At 36.8% G+C, this 16,617-nt stretch overlaps 1 protein-coding gene across 3 annotated transcripts in view; it reads right to left on the reverse strand.

The window, feature by feature from the left end:
* IQCM (IQ motif containing M) overlaps positions 1–16,144 on the reverse strand; it is a 505,544-nt gene extending 489,400 nt beyond the window's left edge. The window contains exon 1 of one of the 3 annotated variants that reach the window (XM_054485869.1): positions 16,048–16,123. The gene's annotated coding sequence lies outside the window, so the exon portion shown is untranslated. Of the gene's footprint in view, positions 1–16,047 lie in introns of all 3 variants that reach the window. The other 2 variants (XM_054485868.1, XM_054485866.1) reach the window with 2 other exon arrangements.
* Between the last annotated feature and the right edge of the window lie 473 nt (positions 16,145–16,617).

Below are 16,617 nucleotides of genomic sequence, written 5' to 3' on the forward strand. Positions count from 1 at the left end.
TCAAATGCAACATTGAATGCAAAACTAACAAATGTTGTACAGTATTAGACCTAGAAAACTGAAATTACTTTGCAGCCATCTCTGACTGGTTTAAATTTATAAGAGTTCAGCTTAACTGGGCTTGGTAGTAAATGCGCTAAATACTGTGATCGGCATCTGATCTTAATACACATATTGTGGTATCTTCAAAATTGACTCCTTCTTGGTCACTCTTCTCTCTTGCACCACCACTATAAGGCAGTGATCCTCAATCAGGGATGATTTTACCCACCTGGGGACATTTGACAATGTCTAAAGACATTTGTGGTTGTCGCAATGGGGATAGTGTTACTGGCATATAATTGGTAAAGGCCAGGGATGATGCTAAACCATGATGCTAAACCCCTTACAATACACGGGACAAACCCCTGACAACAAAGAATTATCCAACCCAAAATAACAATATCGTGAAGATTGAGAAACCCTGACACAAGGACTAACACTACAAAGATCCTATTAATGTGCTATGATTCATGTTGTAATAAGGAAGATGAAAGACCTAGGGCTAACAAATAACTTTTTCAATGGTCAATTTAACCCTATAATTTATTCTACATTTTGGCACTCCAAGTCCATACGCATTCATTTAGCTCTCATTCTAGCCACATACTTACATTCAAGAATCTTCTTATGCCATTCCAGTCCAATGCTGGCAGATACCTCTGAATAATTAATATTAAGTACCATTTTTAATAAAAGCCCTCAGGGTCATATGTCTATTTTGAACAAAAGTTCAAAGAGAAACTAAATAAAATACATTTTGTTGGTCACTAGTCCTTCAATGTCTTCTATTTAAACCATCTAACTTTTACTCCCCAAATGAAGTTGATTCTTCACTGGCAATTTTCCTGTTTCTATTATAGTTCTGACAGTTATCTGAAACTTCAACTTTTATCATGAAAAGAGATGCTCCAAAATGTAAATCAGATATCCTCACTATACTAAAAACTATACAGTGTCACAATAGAAATATCAGAAACCAAAGTTCTCTGATCAGATGCCTTCTATGAAATATGAAATAGCTAAACCAACTCTAAGCTATGCCTCAAATTTATATGCTTCCAAGCTATTCAAATATAAAACAAGCACTAACAAATGTGCAACCTTGTCCATCCCAAGGCTAATAAATCAAAATCACCAAGGTAAGTTAACTGCATTTTCAGTGGGTGCAGATTTATCATCAGAGGCATGATAATCATGCAACCACTAGAAAAAGCAATGTGTTTTCCATGACCTTGGTCATAATTCACCAACAACACTGACTTGTAATGTTTCACTATATCACTCTGAGCACACTCTAAAAAACGATTTCAGGACTTTGGGTCTTCTGAACACGCATGTGTTCATCTGGTGATTTTTTTGACACAACAATTTAGTATGAAAATGATAAATACCGGATACCTAAAGAATAAGGCAGTGGATAAGAAAACTGAAGAAAAGCAGGACTTAAATGTCTTTAAAGGTTTCCAAAAATGAAAAGCTGACTGGAAACCTCAGTTAGTCCAAATACAGAAGCCTCCACATTTTCACCTTTTCAGCAATGACTATAGCCCTTACATCTGACAATTTCTTTTAGTTGAATTCCCTACAGCAGGAATGTCATCAAGGTTGAAATAAAGTCAGAGAAGTTTCACGCATTCTGTTCTGTAAGTAGTTTTATTTTGATTTCCACAAGTGGAGAAAGGCTTGACTGCCACAAATGTTTCCAAGAAGGAGAAAGTGGTTAAGAGATACTGATATCTTTCCAGGTTTTCAGAGATTAATAGAAAGTATAGAAAATCACATAAGGAACACAAGATAAAGGAAATAAGTTGTTGCAAAGATGGACAAGACGTCAAGGTATACTTACCTAACTTGCACCTTTGCTCCCAAGTTTAGAATGTGAAAGAATTGAAATTGCATTTTTAAAATATTTAAATGGAGATTTTTAAAATCCTAGGACAAAAGGCCAAGTGTCCAGAGATAAAATCTTGAAAAGTTTGACTATTTGAAGAATTGCATAAAACCAAAAGCCTGAATTGGAATCCTGATTGCGATCCTTCCTGGATGTGTAAATTTGGGCTAGTTATATAATCACTCAGAGCCTCTGATGTTTGTTCTTATTGTTGTTTGTTTTATTTTTATTTTTTGGTTGTTTTGGTTTTTAGTTGTGAAGTAGAGATTATGATGTATATCAAGAGCATGAAACATATGTTATGCAAGAAAGTTCATGCCATTAATTATTAACTCTCTCTTGAAGTAGGTTATGGGTCTTTGTGAGAAGACAAAGAGCAGAGACAGAGAGTGAGCAAGAGTTCCACATTTATTGTTGACTATGAGTTCTGAAGACAGTCCAGAAAGTGACCACTGTCGAGCTTTTCTGACTGCTGGGTGGGAAATGAATCCATTGGAAAACTCAAGATTCTAATAATAGTAGTAGCTAATATGCTAGACACAACAATCTAATTGAGGTGGTTCTATCATTATTAGGATTCTTATTCTACTTCTGCATAAATCAAAGGTCAGATAAATTAAGGAGTTTTCTCAGGTTATAGGCATCAAATGGAGGTGTAATAAAACCAAAAGCAAGATCAAGAGCTGGCAGCAATGGTCATAGAGTGGGTTCTGTCCATAAGGGGTCCTAGATGCAATGAAACATTAGAATGATTCTCATGAGAGACTAAACTATCAAATATTCCTTTATTCTGTTTCAAACATACATATTAATGGGAGAGAATAAAAAATTCAGAATATTAAAAGATAATTTGAAATAAATAGAAAAGACTGAATTATAAAATAAATATAATTGGGACAATAACCCTCCATTTGGGAAAGAAGAAATCCTACCACACACCATAACACACAAAAAATAAACTACAGAGGAAGTAACTTTTATTGTTATTGTTGTTGTCATTGTTAGCGACAGAGTCTTGCTCTGTTGCCCAGGCTCAAGTGCAGTGGCATGATCATGCTTACTGCAACTTTGAACTGCTGGGTTCAAGCAATCCTTCCACTTCATCCTCCTGAGTAGCTATGACTGCAGGCACGCACTATCACATCTGGCTAATTTTTTTAATTTTTGTAGAGATAAGTCTCTCTTTGTTGACCAGGCTGCTCTCAAACTCCTGGGTTCAAGCAATCCTCCTACCTGGGATTCCCAAAGTGCTGGCATTATATGCATGAACCACCATATCTGTCCCCAAAATAAAATTTTATGTATAAAAATCCAATAGCATATTTTAAAAATTATAATATTTTTATCTTGAGGCTGTTCTTTCTAAGCATGACTAAAAAGCCAAAAATCATACAGGAAAATATTAAAAGTTTTGACATGTAAAATTATAACTTCTGTTCAAAAAATACACCATAAACAAAGTCAAAAGATATAAAAATTATTGAGCAAAACATTTGCAGCATATCTTTAATAAAGTATAAATTGTTGATTTAAAAAGATGAACATTATTTTTAAAAAATCAGAAGAATACAGACAATTCATAAAATAAATGAAAATGGCCAGTAATTAAAAGATGATTGATCTCATTGATGAGCAAAAGATAACAATTAAAACAACAATCTGATACTTTTCACCTATCTGTCAAAAATTATTATGATTATTAATGCCCAGTGCTGGGGAAGTTGGGACTCATTTCATTGCCAATGAGGGAATACACAGGTAGAAGTTCTCTGGAAAGGAATCTAGCAATCTACATCAGTATCAAAATATATGTGCCTTCAAACTAGTAATTTTACTGCTAGGGATGTTTCTAAGGAACTAATCTAACAAGTATTCAATAAGTTGTGTAGAAAGGCATTTATGGAAAAATTAGTTAAAATGGTGACATCTTTCAAACAAACATAAGTGTCCCTCAGTTTGTTGACCAAATTATGGTATTTCCATACTATGATATCTTATTCATTTGTTTAGAAAAGTAAAGTAGATTAATATTTAAAAAGCTGTTCTTGGCATAGTGTTGCTTGAATAAAGCAGGCTAGGGGATAATTATTTATAGCATAATACAATTTATGTAATCAAATACATATTTTTAAGTCTGGAAAGGTGTAACCAAACAAAGAAAAGAAAATAGTTTGGAAAAATATTAACCAAGGTTAACATGGTTGTCTATGAATAGTTGAATCATAAATATTATTTTCTTCCTTTTGTTTCGATATTTCCTGATTTTTCTTTAATAAACATGTTTTGTCTTTGTAATAATTAAACTTCTTACAACCAAAGAATTTATATTAAAATATTCATCTTTAATAGGCTCATAAACATTAATTAAAGAAAACCAATCTGTTTTTACAGAGAAATACTGTTTTTCTCTTTTTGCAGCTACACTAAAATAGACCAGTCTTCCGAGTATTATTTTTTTTCACATTTAAGATAATTGATTCATTGCTTCTAAAATCTAAAATCAAGGGGTATAGCTAATACTCGCTCTAACCCTTATATTTTTAGCCTTTCCAAAGTAAAATTGTAAGTGTCTGCTGGTCAATTGGTTTTTAAACTAAAATGGGTGATGTAATATCAGTATCCAACACACACTGTTGATTGGCTGACTCATTTTCTAGCAATGTGTAGAAAAATGTCATGGTGCCTACCAACACACTAAAATACGATGACAGATTAATTATTTAGAGGGTGAATCATAGTTACAGAAAAAAAATAAACAAGGGAAAATAAAGGGTTCTGAAATTAATCACATAAAGGATTCTGTGTAAATGTGGAAGACAGGTTCTTCTATTCGTAGATGATAGTTGGCTACTTCTGGAATCAATTTTTAAAGTCTCCGATCATGTTCTGAAAGCATTCAGTCTCAAAACAAGTTTGTTATTTTAGTCTCCACACTCATTGAGTCTTTCTCCAGAGAAGCTGCCAAACCCAGCACCAGCTGGCCTCTTGGGAACAAGACTAAGCTAACAGCAGATAACTTCTTTTTGAACTGTTAATAAATATTAAAAGGATAAAGTTGAACTAACCTAAATCTATTAAGTTGGAAACAAAGGTTGCCTTCAAGGGAATTTGAATTCTATGGTCAAAATTTAAAACATTTCCATTTTCTTCCCTATAAGTGCTTACCTTTTTTTTATTTTTTTATTTTTTTATTTATATTTTTATTTTTTTGAGACGAAGTCTCACTCCGTCACCAGGCCATAGTGCAGTTGCAGTGTGATCTTGGCTCATTGCAACCTCCGCCTCCTGGGTTCAAGCAATTCTCCTGCCTCAGCCTCCCAAGAAGCTGGGACTACAGGCGGGCACCACCACGCCGAGCTAATTGTGCTTACCTCTTTTAAGTGCTCTGGTTTTTCTTAAATATTGGTTGTAAATAAGTGCCTATCAATTCTACTGCTCTCTTTTGCCTGGCTCTTTCCTGTGTTGTCAAAGTGGTCCTTGCAAGCATTAGTGAAACCTGAATAAAACTAGGCATAGCAGGGAATGGTGCAGGGCTCCTGTAGTCCCAGCTACTCGGAGAGGCTGAGGCAGGAGAATGGCGTGAACCCAGGAGGCGGAGCTTGCAGTGAGCCGGGATCGCGCCACTGCACTCCAGCCTGAGTGACAGAGCGAGACTCCGCCTCAAAAAAAAACAAAAAAAACAAAAAAAACTATGCATAGCAGCATGTTACACAAGCCGCGTTTTCTTACCTCCCTTCCTGGACCCCATCCACAATATCAATGAAATTTACAGAGATTCAAGTTAATAGGGAGAAAAAAGTAAAAGGACATGATTGCTAGATTGCTAATGAGAGTATAAATTGGTCCAACTGCTCTGTAGGGCAATATAAAGCAACGCTTTTTAAAATCTTCATGCCCTTATACCCAGTAATTCCACATAACTATTTATAGACAAGTAAGTCCAGCACAGCATTATTTGATTCACAATAGATTCACTCACTTGCCAGATTTTTTTTCTAACTTTAATCAGCTAGTACTCTAATACAGAATACACTCACACATCCAGAAACAACGTTAGAGCCGCAGTAGACATGAGCAATCTTTGTGCCCAGTTATTTCCAGTGATTTTCAAACAGGTTCCTAAGGATTACTTTTAAATTTTGGAGAGTATTTGATGGTCCTAGTGAGTGGGCCAGGGATGCCACATGCCTGCAATGCCAGAATTATTTCCATATAACAAAGAATTCCCCTGCCGAAAGTACCAGCAGTAGAACTGGTGCTTTACCCAGGTCCTCTCTTCAAGGCCGCCCATTCCCATTTTCTGGGAATATTGCTTATTTCTGGATCACAGCTGTGTCTTTCATCAAGCATTGCTGCAGAGACCTGCCTTGCCCAAGGTTATTATTCCCCCTCCCAGGTGGTACCCATGGGTGATGTCTGCTGATACAGGAAACAATGGCTGACTCCTTTGCTTCAACTTGGGACAATTCCACAGGGCCTTCCTATTCCTATAGCTCCTTGTATGATTGACCGAGGGCCTCAATTGGTATCCTATTGCAGGATAGCTTCCCCCTCTGCCCAATCCTGCCTTCTCAACTTCATTATAAAAGTATCTCTTATGAACACACACCAGTAAAACTTCTGCATTCAACTCTCCCTCTCAGTTTGTTTCCATGGAACCCAATTTATGACAATCTTCACTGAGATACACTGCTTTAGTCCATCCCATTATATTCCAGATGTGTCAAGAAGGCGCTAGACAGAGTAAAGATCATGTCTAAAGTACAGAGGTAGCTAGTTAAGCACTCTTTGCACATACTACACATTAGAAACTGCAAGAAGTTTAATAGGGAGAGAACCAAGAAAGAAAGAAAAAAATGTTAAAATATGTATTGTAGGAAAGTATACTACCTAAGGAGAAGAAAGAAGAATGAGAATGACAAAAAGCATTAAGACATGACTGTATGGAGAAATGTTAAATAATGATAAAACTTGAGAAGCAATAGTACTATTTCACTACAATAAGATAAATCAAAAGAAGACTGCCCAAATATCTCAGTTTGGGGAAGACTATTTACTGGATTCTTTAACTACTATCAGTCTACCTAAACTATTCATAATTAGTGTTCATCATGATGACGAAGCCAAAAGATAATAGATATTTTCTTCTTAAAAGCAAACAGCTGGTAGGACATAAAGACCATCCACTCAAGTGAGAGTGAATAAGCATGAAAGTAAAACCAGTCCCTTTCATCTACAACCGTTATTCCCCTGTCCTCAGAAAAGGCAGCTAATTCTAAATACTCATTGTCCACTAAAGTCTTTCTTATCCTCAGTGTTCTCTTCCTAGTCATTTGTCAATCTTGGAAGACATGTCTCTTCCATGGCCCATTACTCCACTCTTATTTTAACACAGTTCTTCAATACAGTATGATGATATTTTTACCCTGCAACTTTTATACTTACAATACCTCTGTTCTGTATCAAGTGCAGAAATTTCCTCTATTTTCAAGAATAGTGTAGAAAGAACTGCAATACTGCTGAGAGTTCCAATTGTGACCTAACAAGCACCTCTTCAAAAAAGAAAAAAAATTCAGTTTTTGAAAAATTTTTTAATGTAACCCCACACTTAGAATGCAGAACTAGTTTGTAAAATTAGTAAGACTTTTTATTTTTACATAAAAAGAAAATTGACTTTACCACACTGGCTTTCTTAATTTTCTCAGAATCAAAACTAGTATTTTAAAAAACAGGAAATAAAGTACACTAAATGAATGGAATTATTACCAAAGCCAGTATAGCCAAGATAATCTCCCCCAAACCCTCATTTGAAAAGAATTTGATAACTTAATGTAAAAATTCAAAGAAATCCTTGGAGTTTAACTAAGCATCTCAAAACATTGTGTCAAATACCTAACATTTATTTTTAAGTAATTTGAATAGTACTTTTACCTTGTACATGTCCAAAAACAATCCTGAAAAAAATATTATTCTAACTTACAATTAAAATGTCCTGCCTTTCAAAGTCTAAGAGGCAACATGGATAAAATACTAGGTTCTTGTTTATTCATTCATGATATGAAAAGAATCTTGTCCAACAGCTTCAGGGAAAAGTACTAAGTAGAATTTACGTTAATAATTTTCTCACTGATTGTTATCTACATGAACTACAGTAGGAGGGAGTCAAACTTTAGGATTTAACTCTTTAAAAGTTGAATAATGACAGGAGTTATCATTGCCAGATCCCACTCAGTTATGTAAACTCTATGATTTTACATCAAAGAGCACCGTGGTTCTATTTTAGTCATCCTCTGATTCATTGGCCTCGCTTTCTTCATATTACATAGAACAATCATATGTTTAATTAAATTTAGAAAAAGTAATAAGCATTCCACATTTTGGGGTGGCAATATGGACCTCCTCCTGTGTTAAACATGTCCCAGTTTATGGCTAAGTTGACAATTCAAAGGCTAAACTAGAAAAGTCAGGACAGCTTGACTTTGTTGGGTTCCCAATTGTACAGCTTGCAATCTTTCTATTTCACTGAGGTAGCGGGGCACCATAACAGGAACAGATTGTTCCATCAGCAGAACAAAAATCGAACCAGCAGCAGTCTTCTCTAAAACTGAGACTGTTTTCCAAATGTGCATGCTCTAGTTAGGGCTAAGTTTATTTATTCAAATGCTAATAGCAGTTAATGTACTCATTAGCTTTCTAAGTGGAATTTAAAGACTATTTCTTTTCTCTCTTGCCTAGAAGATCTGGTCATATGCCTAGATATTTTCCTGGCTATTAGATTCTGAACCAAATACCCCTTTGTATGAAATTGTGATTGATCCCTCTGTTTAGTTTGGCATCATTCCACAAACATTCACACATTTAGAAAACAGTATTGTCTCAGTTTCTCTATAATTATGATGTAGTTCTGCTCTCCTAGGTCACTTTTAAGATCAAGGTAGCAAAAGACTAGAAACCCTTCCATAGTAGAAATAACTTTCTGGTAGATAGTCTTTATTAAATCTGTTCAATTTACATCCCTGGCTTTCCATTGTCTTTGTGATGAAATCAAAACTACTTAATTTGGCTTACAAGTCCTGTACCATCTGCCTTCTGTTTACTCTTTCAAGGCCCCATTTCCCCCTTGAACTCTAGCCTCAGCTTCAGTAAACTCCTTCCCATTCTGCAAGGCACCAAACTCTTTGTTGTACTGGAGCCTGCACACATCCCTCTCTCTACCTGAACACTCTTGCTGGAAGTACTATGATCCCTTTTGCCTGCCTACCTATTTCTCATTCTCATCTCATCTCTACCTCTCTCCCTCTGATTCTAATACACATACACACAGTATTTGTTAATGTCTGATAGAATTAGAGTTGCCATCAAAAGACATCTGTCTCAAAAATTTCTCTTACTAGGGCATTCTTGTGAAGATGCAAGTATAAATTTTAAGAGAATTGGACATAGAATTATCCGCATGTAATGAACCTGGTGAAGGTAACAATACATTTTGTTTTGTGAATATGGCAGGCAGACAAAAGAGCCTCAGGGTGAGAAATGTCCAAGGAGAGTAGTAGGCATAGATGTAAACCTAGTTAGGGTGCCCACTTACAGGCCATGACCATCTCTATATCAGTGCCACCAAACAAGGAACCAGCAAGTTTCTTGTGTGAACTCTTTGTTTCAGGACAGTGGGAAGATAGAAGCTTACACTGGGAATCAACACTGCTTCCTTCATTGAGAAAGTCTTGCTACAAAAGGAATTAATAAATAATTAGCTGAATTTAAACACGGTGTTTAGTGACTTTCAGTGGCACTGCTCTATAGCACAATCTGAAGGCGCTAGAAAAAGAACTAAACAATAGGACCTTAAAAGCAAAAACAAGCCACTAAATAAAAATTTTGTATCTGTCATTTCTATTTATATAAATTATATCCATAACTCCATTCATTGTTTTCTCTTACCTCTGGCATACTAGATAAACCTACCTATGCTACTAACTGGGTAAATAAGGGAAAGCCTCTTAATTCAGGAAACAGATAGGATATTAACATCACTTTACAATAAAGGGGTTGCCCTGAATCAGTGGTTCAACTGAGGGTGATTTTGCCCCCCAGGAAGCATTTGGCAACATCTGGAGAACTTTTTCATTGTCACAGCTACAAATAAATAAAAAGATGCTATCAGCATCTAGTGAGTAGATACTAGAGGTACTACTAAACATTCTGCAATGCACAGGACTGTCTCCTCCTGCCCCCACTACTTCCCAACAAAGAATTATCCATTTCAAATTATCATAGTGCTGAGGTTGAAAGATCCTTCATTAAATAACCTCTGAACTCCCTTCCATCTTTAATATTCTCTGATGCTTTATTTTGATGTTCACCAGAACTGTATTTATTTTAGTGATCTAATGAAAAGTGGTCAAAAATGACTTCTTTAATGTGAATTTCTGCAGTGAAATATATGTAGGCTATGAAGAAATCAGGGTAATAAAATTTCAGTATAAATTCAAAGTTGAAATGGTTATAATGCTCAGCAAAAGTCCATAGTGTAGGTGATGTAGTCTAATGAAATAAAAAAATTAACAAGAGGGAAAATGCCAGAAATTTCTGCCTAAAATAACTTCTTTTTCGCTATCAGCTATTTGTTTAATCCAGTTGTATAAAAAGCAGAAAAATATTCAAGAAACCTAGATTCAGTCAGCATCTCTGTCCTGCTCCATTGCAGAGCCTTAAGCAGGATTCTTTATATATTCTTGGCTTTAGTTTTTTGTTTGTTTTCACTGGAAAACAGAGATAGTACTTGAAGGGTACAACCAAGAATGTTTGACACAAAAATAAGATGGTTTATTGCATTTGTTGAGGCCTCTGGTTAAAATTTATACTGTTTTTAAAAAATACTATCATTAATTCTGTTTTACAATGTCATTCTATATAAGTACTTTACAAATTCTTAAATCCAAACAGAATGACTATTCCTTTTAAATACATTTTATATTGTATGACTAAATTTCTTTATTAAAACACTCATTCAAAAACAAATATATCCTCTTGCATATAAAAATTATATCTTGATGATTTCTAATGCTCGTTTGCTTAATGATATCATTAATTCACCAGAAGTTAAATTTGGGGCCCCTGTTCTTTGGTGAAAGAAAAGACCAAAGATTCTCACAGAGGATGTCACTCATACCCTGGCATTATACCCTTCTAGTCTATCTGTTCTCAGCTGGCACGTGCATACTCGAAAAGAACAAAAAGAAAACCTTCTCATATTCCCAGGATGGTCTTTTGTCTTCGCTATTCTTGTGCAGAGAGAAGTGATCTTGTTTCTGCATCTTCTATTATAGTTTTGTCAAGTGGTTCCAAAAGTACTTACCTCCCGAATTCTTGGATATTGCTCTTAAGTATTCTTCAAAGTCATTAGACCTTTTATGTTCATAGCCATAAACAGATGGTATTATAATCCATGTAGCCTATATAAATATTAATGACTACATGCTAAGCATCAGATGCAAAATGGGCAATCAGGATTTTTATTTAAATTTAAAGACTCAGAACAGAAATGTTAAGACAGAAACTGCAGACTAAAAACAACAAAAACAGCAACAACTGCAGACTCAAAAAGTAATATGGATAACTAGAATGGTAACATAAATTTCCAAGTATATAAGAATGAATAATGAAATAAAAATAATACTGGAAGAGTTAAAACACCAATTAGTAGAATGTAGTATTTAAGAGCAAATTTCCTGAAATTCTAGCCCTACTTATGAGACGCCAGCATACCTCTAAGATATTGTGGGTTCGGTTCCAGGCTACCACAATAAAGAAAATATTGCAATAAAATGAGTCACTCGAACCTTTTGGTTTCTCATAAGTTATGTTTACACTATACTATAGTCTATTAACTTTTAAAGACAATAACATTATGTCTTTAAAATGTACATATCTTAATTTTAAAATACTTTATTGCTAAAGGATGCTAAGAATCATCTCAGCCTTCAGTGAGTTTTAATTGTTTTGCTGGTGGAGGATCTAGCCTCAATGTTGATGGCAGCAGACTAATCTGGGTAGTGGTTGTTGAAGTGGTTGTTGGGGTGGCTGTGGCAATTTCTTGAAATAAGACAACAACAAAGTTTGCCCCATCAATGGACTCTTCCTTTCACGAGAGATTTCTCTGTAGTATCTGATACTGTTTAGTAGTATTTTACCCATAGTAGAATTTCTTTCACAATTGGAGTCTATCCTCTAAAACTTCCAGTGCTTTATCAAATAAATTTATGCAATATTCTAAATCCTTTATTGTCATTTCAACAATGTTCACAGCATCTTCACCAGGAATAGATTCCATCTCAAGAAACCATTTTCTTTGCTCATCCAAAATAAGCAACACCTTGTCCATTCAAGTTTTATCCTAAGATTGCAGCAATTCAGTGATATCTTCAAGCTCCACTTCTAATTCTAGTTCTCTATTTTCACTCCATCTGCAGTGAGTTTTTCCACTAAAATCTTGAACCCCCTTCAAGCTATCCATCAGTGTTAAAATAAACTTTGTCCAAATTCCTGTAACTGTTGATATTTTGATCTCCTCTCATGAATCATGAGTGTTCTTAATGGCATATAGATGGTGAATCATCTCCAGAAGGTTTTCAATTTACTTTTCCCAGACTCAAATTACTATCTATGCCAGCTATAGCCTTACAAAATGTATTTCTTAAATGACAGAACTTGAAAGCCAAATGACTCTTTGATCCAAGGGCTGTAGAATGGATGTTGTGTTAGCAAGCATGAAAACAATATGATTCTCCTTGTACATCTCCATTAGAGCTCTGGGTGATGAGGTGCATTGTCATGAACAGTAATATTTTGAAGGCAATCTTTTTTTCTGAGCAGTGGATCTCAACAGTAGGCTTATTCAGTAAACCATGCTATAAACAGATGTGCTGTCATCCAGGCTTTGTTGTTCCATTTACAGAGCACAGACAGAGTAGATTTCCCATTATTCTTAAAGGCCCTAGAATTTTAAGAATGGTAAATGAGCACTGGCTTCAATTTGAAGTCACCAGCTGCATTAGCCCCTAACAAGAATCAGTGTGTCCTTTGAAGCCAGGAATTGACTACTTCTCTCTAGCTAGGAAAATCCTAGATAGCATCTTCTATTAGAAAGCTGTTCCATCTACACTAAAAATCTGATTTAGTGTGGCCACCTTCATCAGTGATCTTAGCTAGATCTTCTGGATAACTTGGCTGCAGCTTTTCCATGAGCACTTGCTGCTTCACCTTATATTTTTGTATTATAATGATGTCTCCTTTCCTTAAACCTCGTGAACCAACATCTGCTAGCTTCCAACTTTTTTCCCTCAGCTTTATCACCTCTCTTAGCCCTTATAGAATTGAAGAGAGTTAGGACCTTGCTCTAGATAGGACTTGGGGCCTAAGAGAATGCTGTGACTGGTTTGGTCTTCTATCCAGACCACTCAAACTTTCAACATATCAGCAATAAGGCTCTTTTGCTTTCTTATCATTTATGTGTTCACTGCAGTAACATTTTTAATTTCCTTCAAGAACTTTTCCTTTGCATTCACAATTTGAATATTTGGTGCAAAAAACCTAGCTTTTGGCCTATCTCAGCTTTCCACATGCCTTCGTCACTAAGCTTAATCATTTATAGCTCTTGATTTTAACAGGCTTGTAACTCTTCCTTTCACTTGAACATTTAGAGGCCATTATAAGGTTATTAATTGACCTAATTTCAATATTGTTGTGTCACAGCAAATACAGAGGCCCAAGCAGAGGGAGAGAGACAGGGAACAGCTGGTCAGTGGAGCAGTCAGAACACACACAACATTTATTAAGTTTGCTGTATTAAAAGGATGCAGTTAATGGCACCTCAAAACAATTACAATAGTAACATCAGAGATCACTGATCACAGATCCCCATAACAGATACAATAATAAAAAGTTTGAAATATTGTGAAAATTACCAAAATGTGACACAGAGACACAAAATGAGCACCCACTGACAGAAAAATCATGTCAATAGACTTTCTCAATGCAGGGTTGCCACAGACCTTCAATTTATAAAAAATGCAGTATCTGCAAAGTGTAATCAAGCAAAGCGCAATGAAGTATGCCTGCATTTGAGTTAACTTCGTTTCTGTATATTTTCATTTCCTTCCCTGTAAAACAGGGTTTTCAAAGTACTTGCCTCATATACTGTAACAAATGAGTCCATATAATGTACGTATGCAGTGCCTGACACAGAACATCCACATAATATACTTTGACTGTTATCCAGAAAAATGATCTATTAATAGAAATTAGAGTCTAGACCAGGGGTTGGCAAAATATAGCCAGGCCCACAAGCCAAATGCAGCGGGCCACTGTTTTTGTAAGTAGTTGTCTTGGAAACCAGCCATGCCTCATTCATTTACATATTGCCTATGGCTGCTTTCACCCTATGATATGGTCTAGCTCTGTGTCTCCGCCCAAATCTCATCTTGAATTGCAATCAGAATTATAATCCTCACGTGTTGGAGGAGGGGCCTGGTGGCAGGTGACTGGATCACAGAGGCAGTTCCCCCATGCTGTCCTCATGATAGTGAGTTCTCACAAGATCTGATGGTTTTATAAGGGGTTCTTCCCCCTTCGCTCTGCACTTCTCTCTCCTGCCACCTTGTGAAGAAGGTGCCTGCTTCCCTTTCCACTATGATTGTAAGTTTCCTGAGCCCTCCCCCGCCATGAGGAACTGTGAATCAATTAAACCTCTTTCCTTTATAAATTACCCCGTCTCAGGCAGTTCTTTATAGCAGTATGAGAATGGACTAATACACCCTACAACAACAAAGCTAAGTCCTTGTGACAAAAACCATTATCGACGGCAAAGTCTAAAATACTTGCTACCTACAACTTCACTGTTTCTAAGGATCTGTTGCCCTGAATAAACATACTAACAATTATCAAGAAGCAGAGCACAGGTATCCTCTGCTTACACATGAGCAAAGCTTTCTGGGAGTTCTTCACCTGAAAGGTTTTATCCCAAAATCACATGGAAGGAATCGGTGAGGGAGAAAGAATAAGCACATCCTGCAAGGACGAAGAAAAGAAAATATTCTTCAGATGCTGGGTTCTTACAGTTGAAAGCCACTGTCATGGCTGCTGTCTCTTCTAGGGATTTAATAGAGAACCATTTGGAAAGGAGTCTTGAGAGACTTCACAGAGTTGTGGTTAAAAACATAAACACTGGGGTTAGGTCTCTTGGATTCAATCCTGGCACTGCCCTTATCTATCTGTGTGACCTTGGCAAATTAATTTCTCTGAATCTTAGTTTTCCAGTCTACGAAATGGATCCAAATAATAGCATCTATCTTATGGGATAGTAAGGATTAAATAATTTACTAAAAGCATCTCATACTTAATACCAGTAATCTGTTCCCAAAAATTGAATGTGTATGCACAAATGCTCACCAGCCTATGTTATTCCAAATTAGAAAAATCCACAGTCGACTTCCTAAATAGAAACTGAAGCAGTAACACTGTGCCTATTTATAACTAACAGAGAATCGTTTGGGGATTAAAATGTTCAAAACTTCTCTTTCTGATCACTAAACATCATTAATATGCTTGTTTAAAAACTTTCTATGAAGTAACATCTTTTCCACTTGTTTTTCTCAGTAGCTTTGCCATTTCACTATCTTCTTCTCTATTTTGTTCAATATTTTCTTATTACACAGTTTTAGGCAAAACGAGGCCTAAATACAAAGGCATTGTAGAAACAGTTCAGGACCAGCACACAATGACAGAGTGGGGGTCACACTGAGTACGATGCAGTGACGCCCCAGCTGGAGCCAGCAGCATTCAAAATGCCCAAGATTGTGGCTTTTCGAAAAGTCTACACGGTATTCTGATCTTCTGTCACTCTGAAATAACTCCAGACTTTTTACTGTACATCCTTTTATTTAAAAACGTTGTATTGAGTTTGCGGAATGTACATACACATTTTCCCCATATAAACGTTGCCTGAAAGGTACGTACAATCTATGAAGTGTAAGTATTAAAAAAAAAAAAAAAAAGTCCCCAAGTTGCACCCCAACCCTTGCCCAAGCCCCTCCTGCTGCCCCGAGGCGACTCACCTGTGCTTCTGCCTCAGCCGGGCTCCGCTCCTGAAGCACTTTGCGCCTCCTCAGCGTGCGGCACCTCCACCCGCTCCACCCGCTCCACCCGCCTCATCAAGCCCCAGCCCGCGCCCTGCCCCGCCCGTCACGTGACTCCTCCCAGCACCCCTCCCGCCTTCCTCCCGCCCACTGCCGACTCCTCAGCTACCTGTGGTGGCCTCAGACTTGTCAGCGATCCAGAGACCTCAGCCGCCTATCCACTTAGCAAACCTCCTGCAGGCTCAAGACAGCGCCCTCAAGGTACAAACGAGTGCTTCTCACAGTGCCTTTGAGGGGGGTCATAGCTACAAAGAAAAACAATGGCCGTCACATAGCCTCAGACTTAGCTATTGTTCATGGGCAGAGATCTTCACCAGCTTCAGAAGTAGACTGGTTAGCTGTAAGGCCTTTGTAGGCCTGTGGCCTCTTACTGTGGTGGCCCAGGACTACCAGAAAATGGACGCGAGGAATCCAGGTAACTGCGAAAGACAGGAAGCAGAGATCTGTTGGTCACCTCAGCGTCAGGGCCCCATCGCTGGCTTCCCCCTT

The sequence above is a fragment of the Pongo pygmaeus genome, chromosome 3 (assembly GCF_028885625.2).
Source record: "Pongo pygmaeus isolate AG05252 chromosome 3, NHGRI_mPonPyg2-v2.0_pri, whole genome shotgun sequence".
Lineage (NCBI taxonomy): Eukaryota > Metazoa > Chordata > Mammalia > Primates > Hominidae > Pongo > Pongo pygmaeus.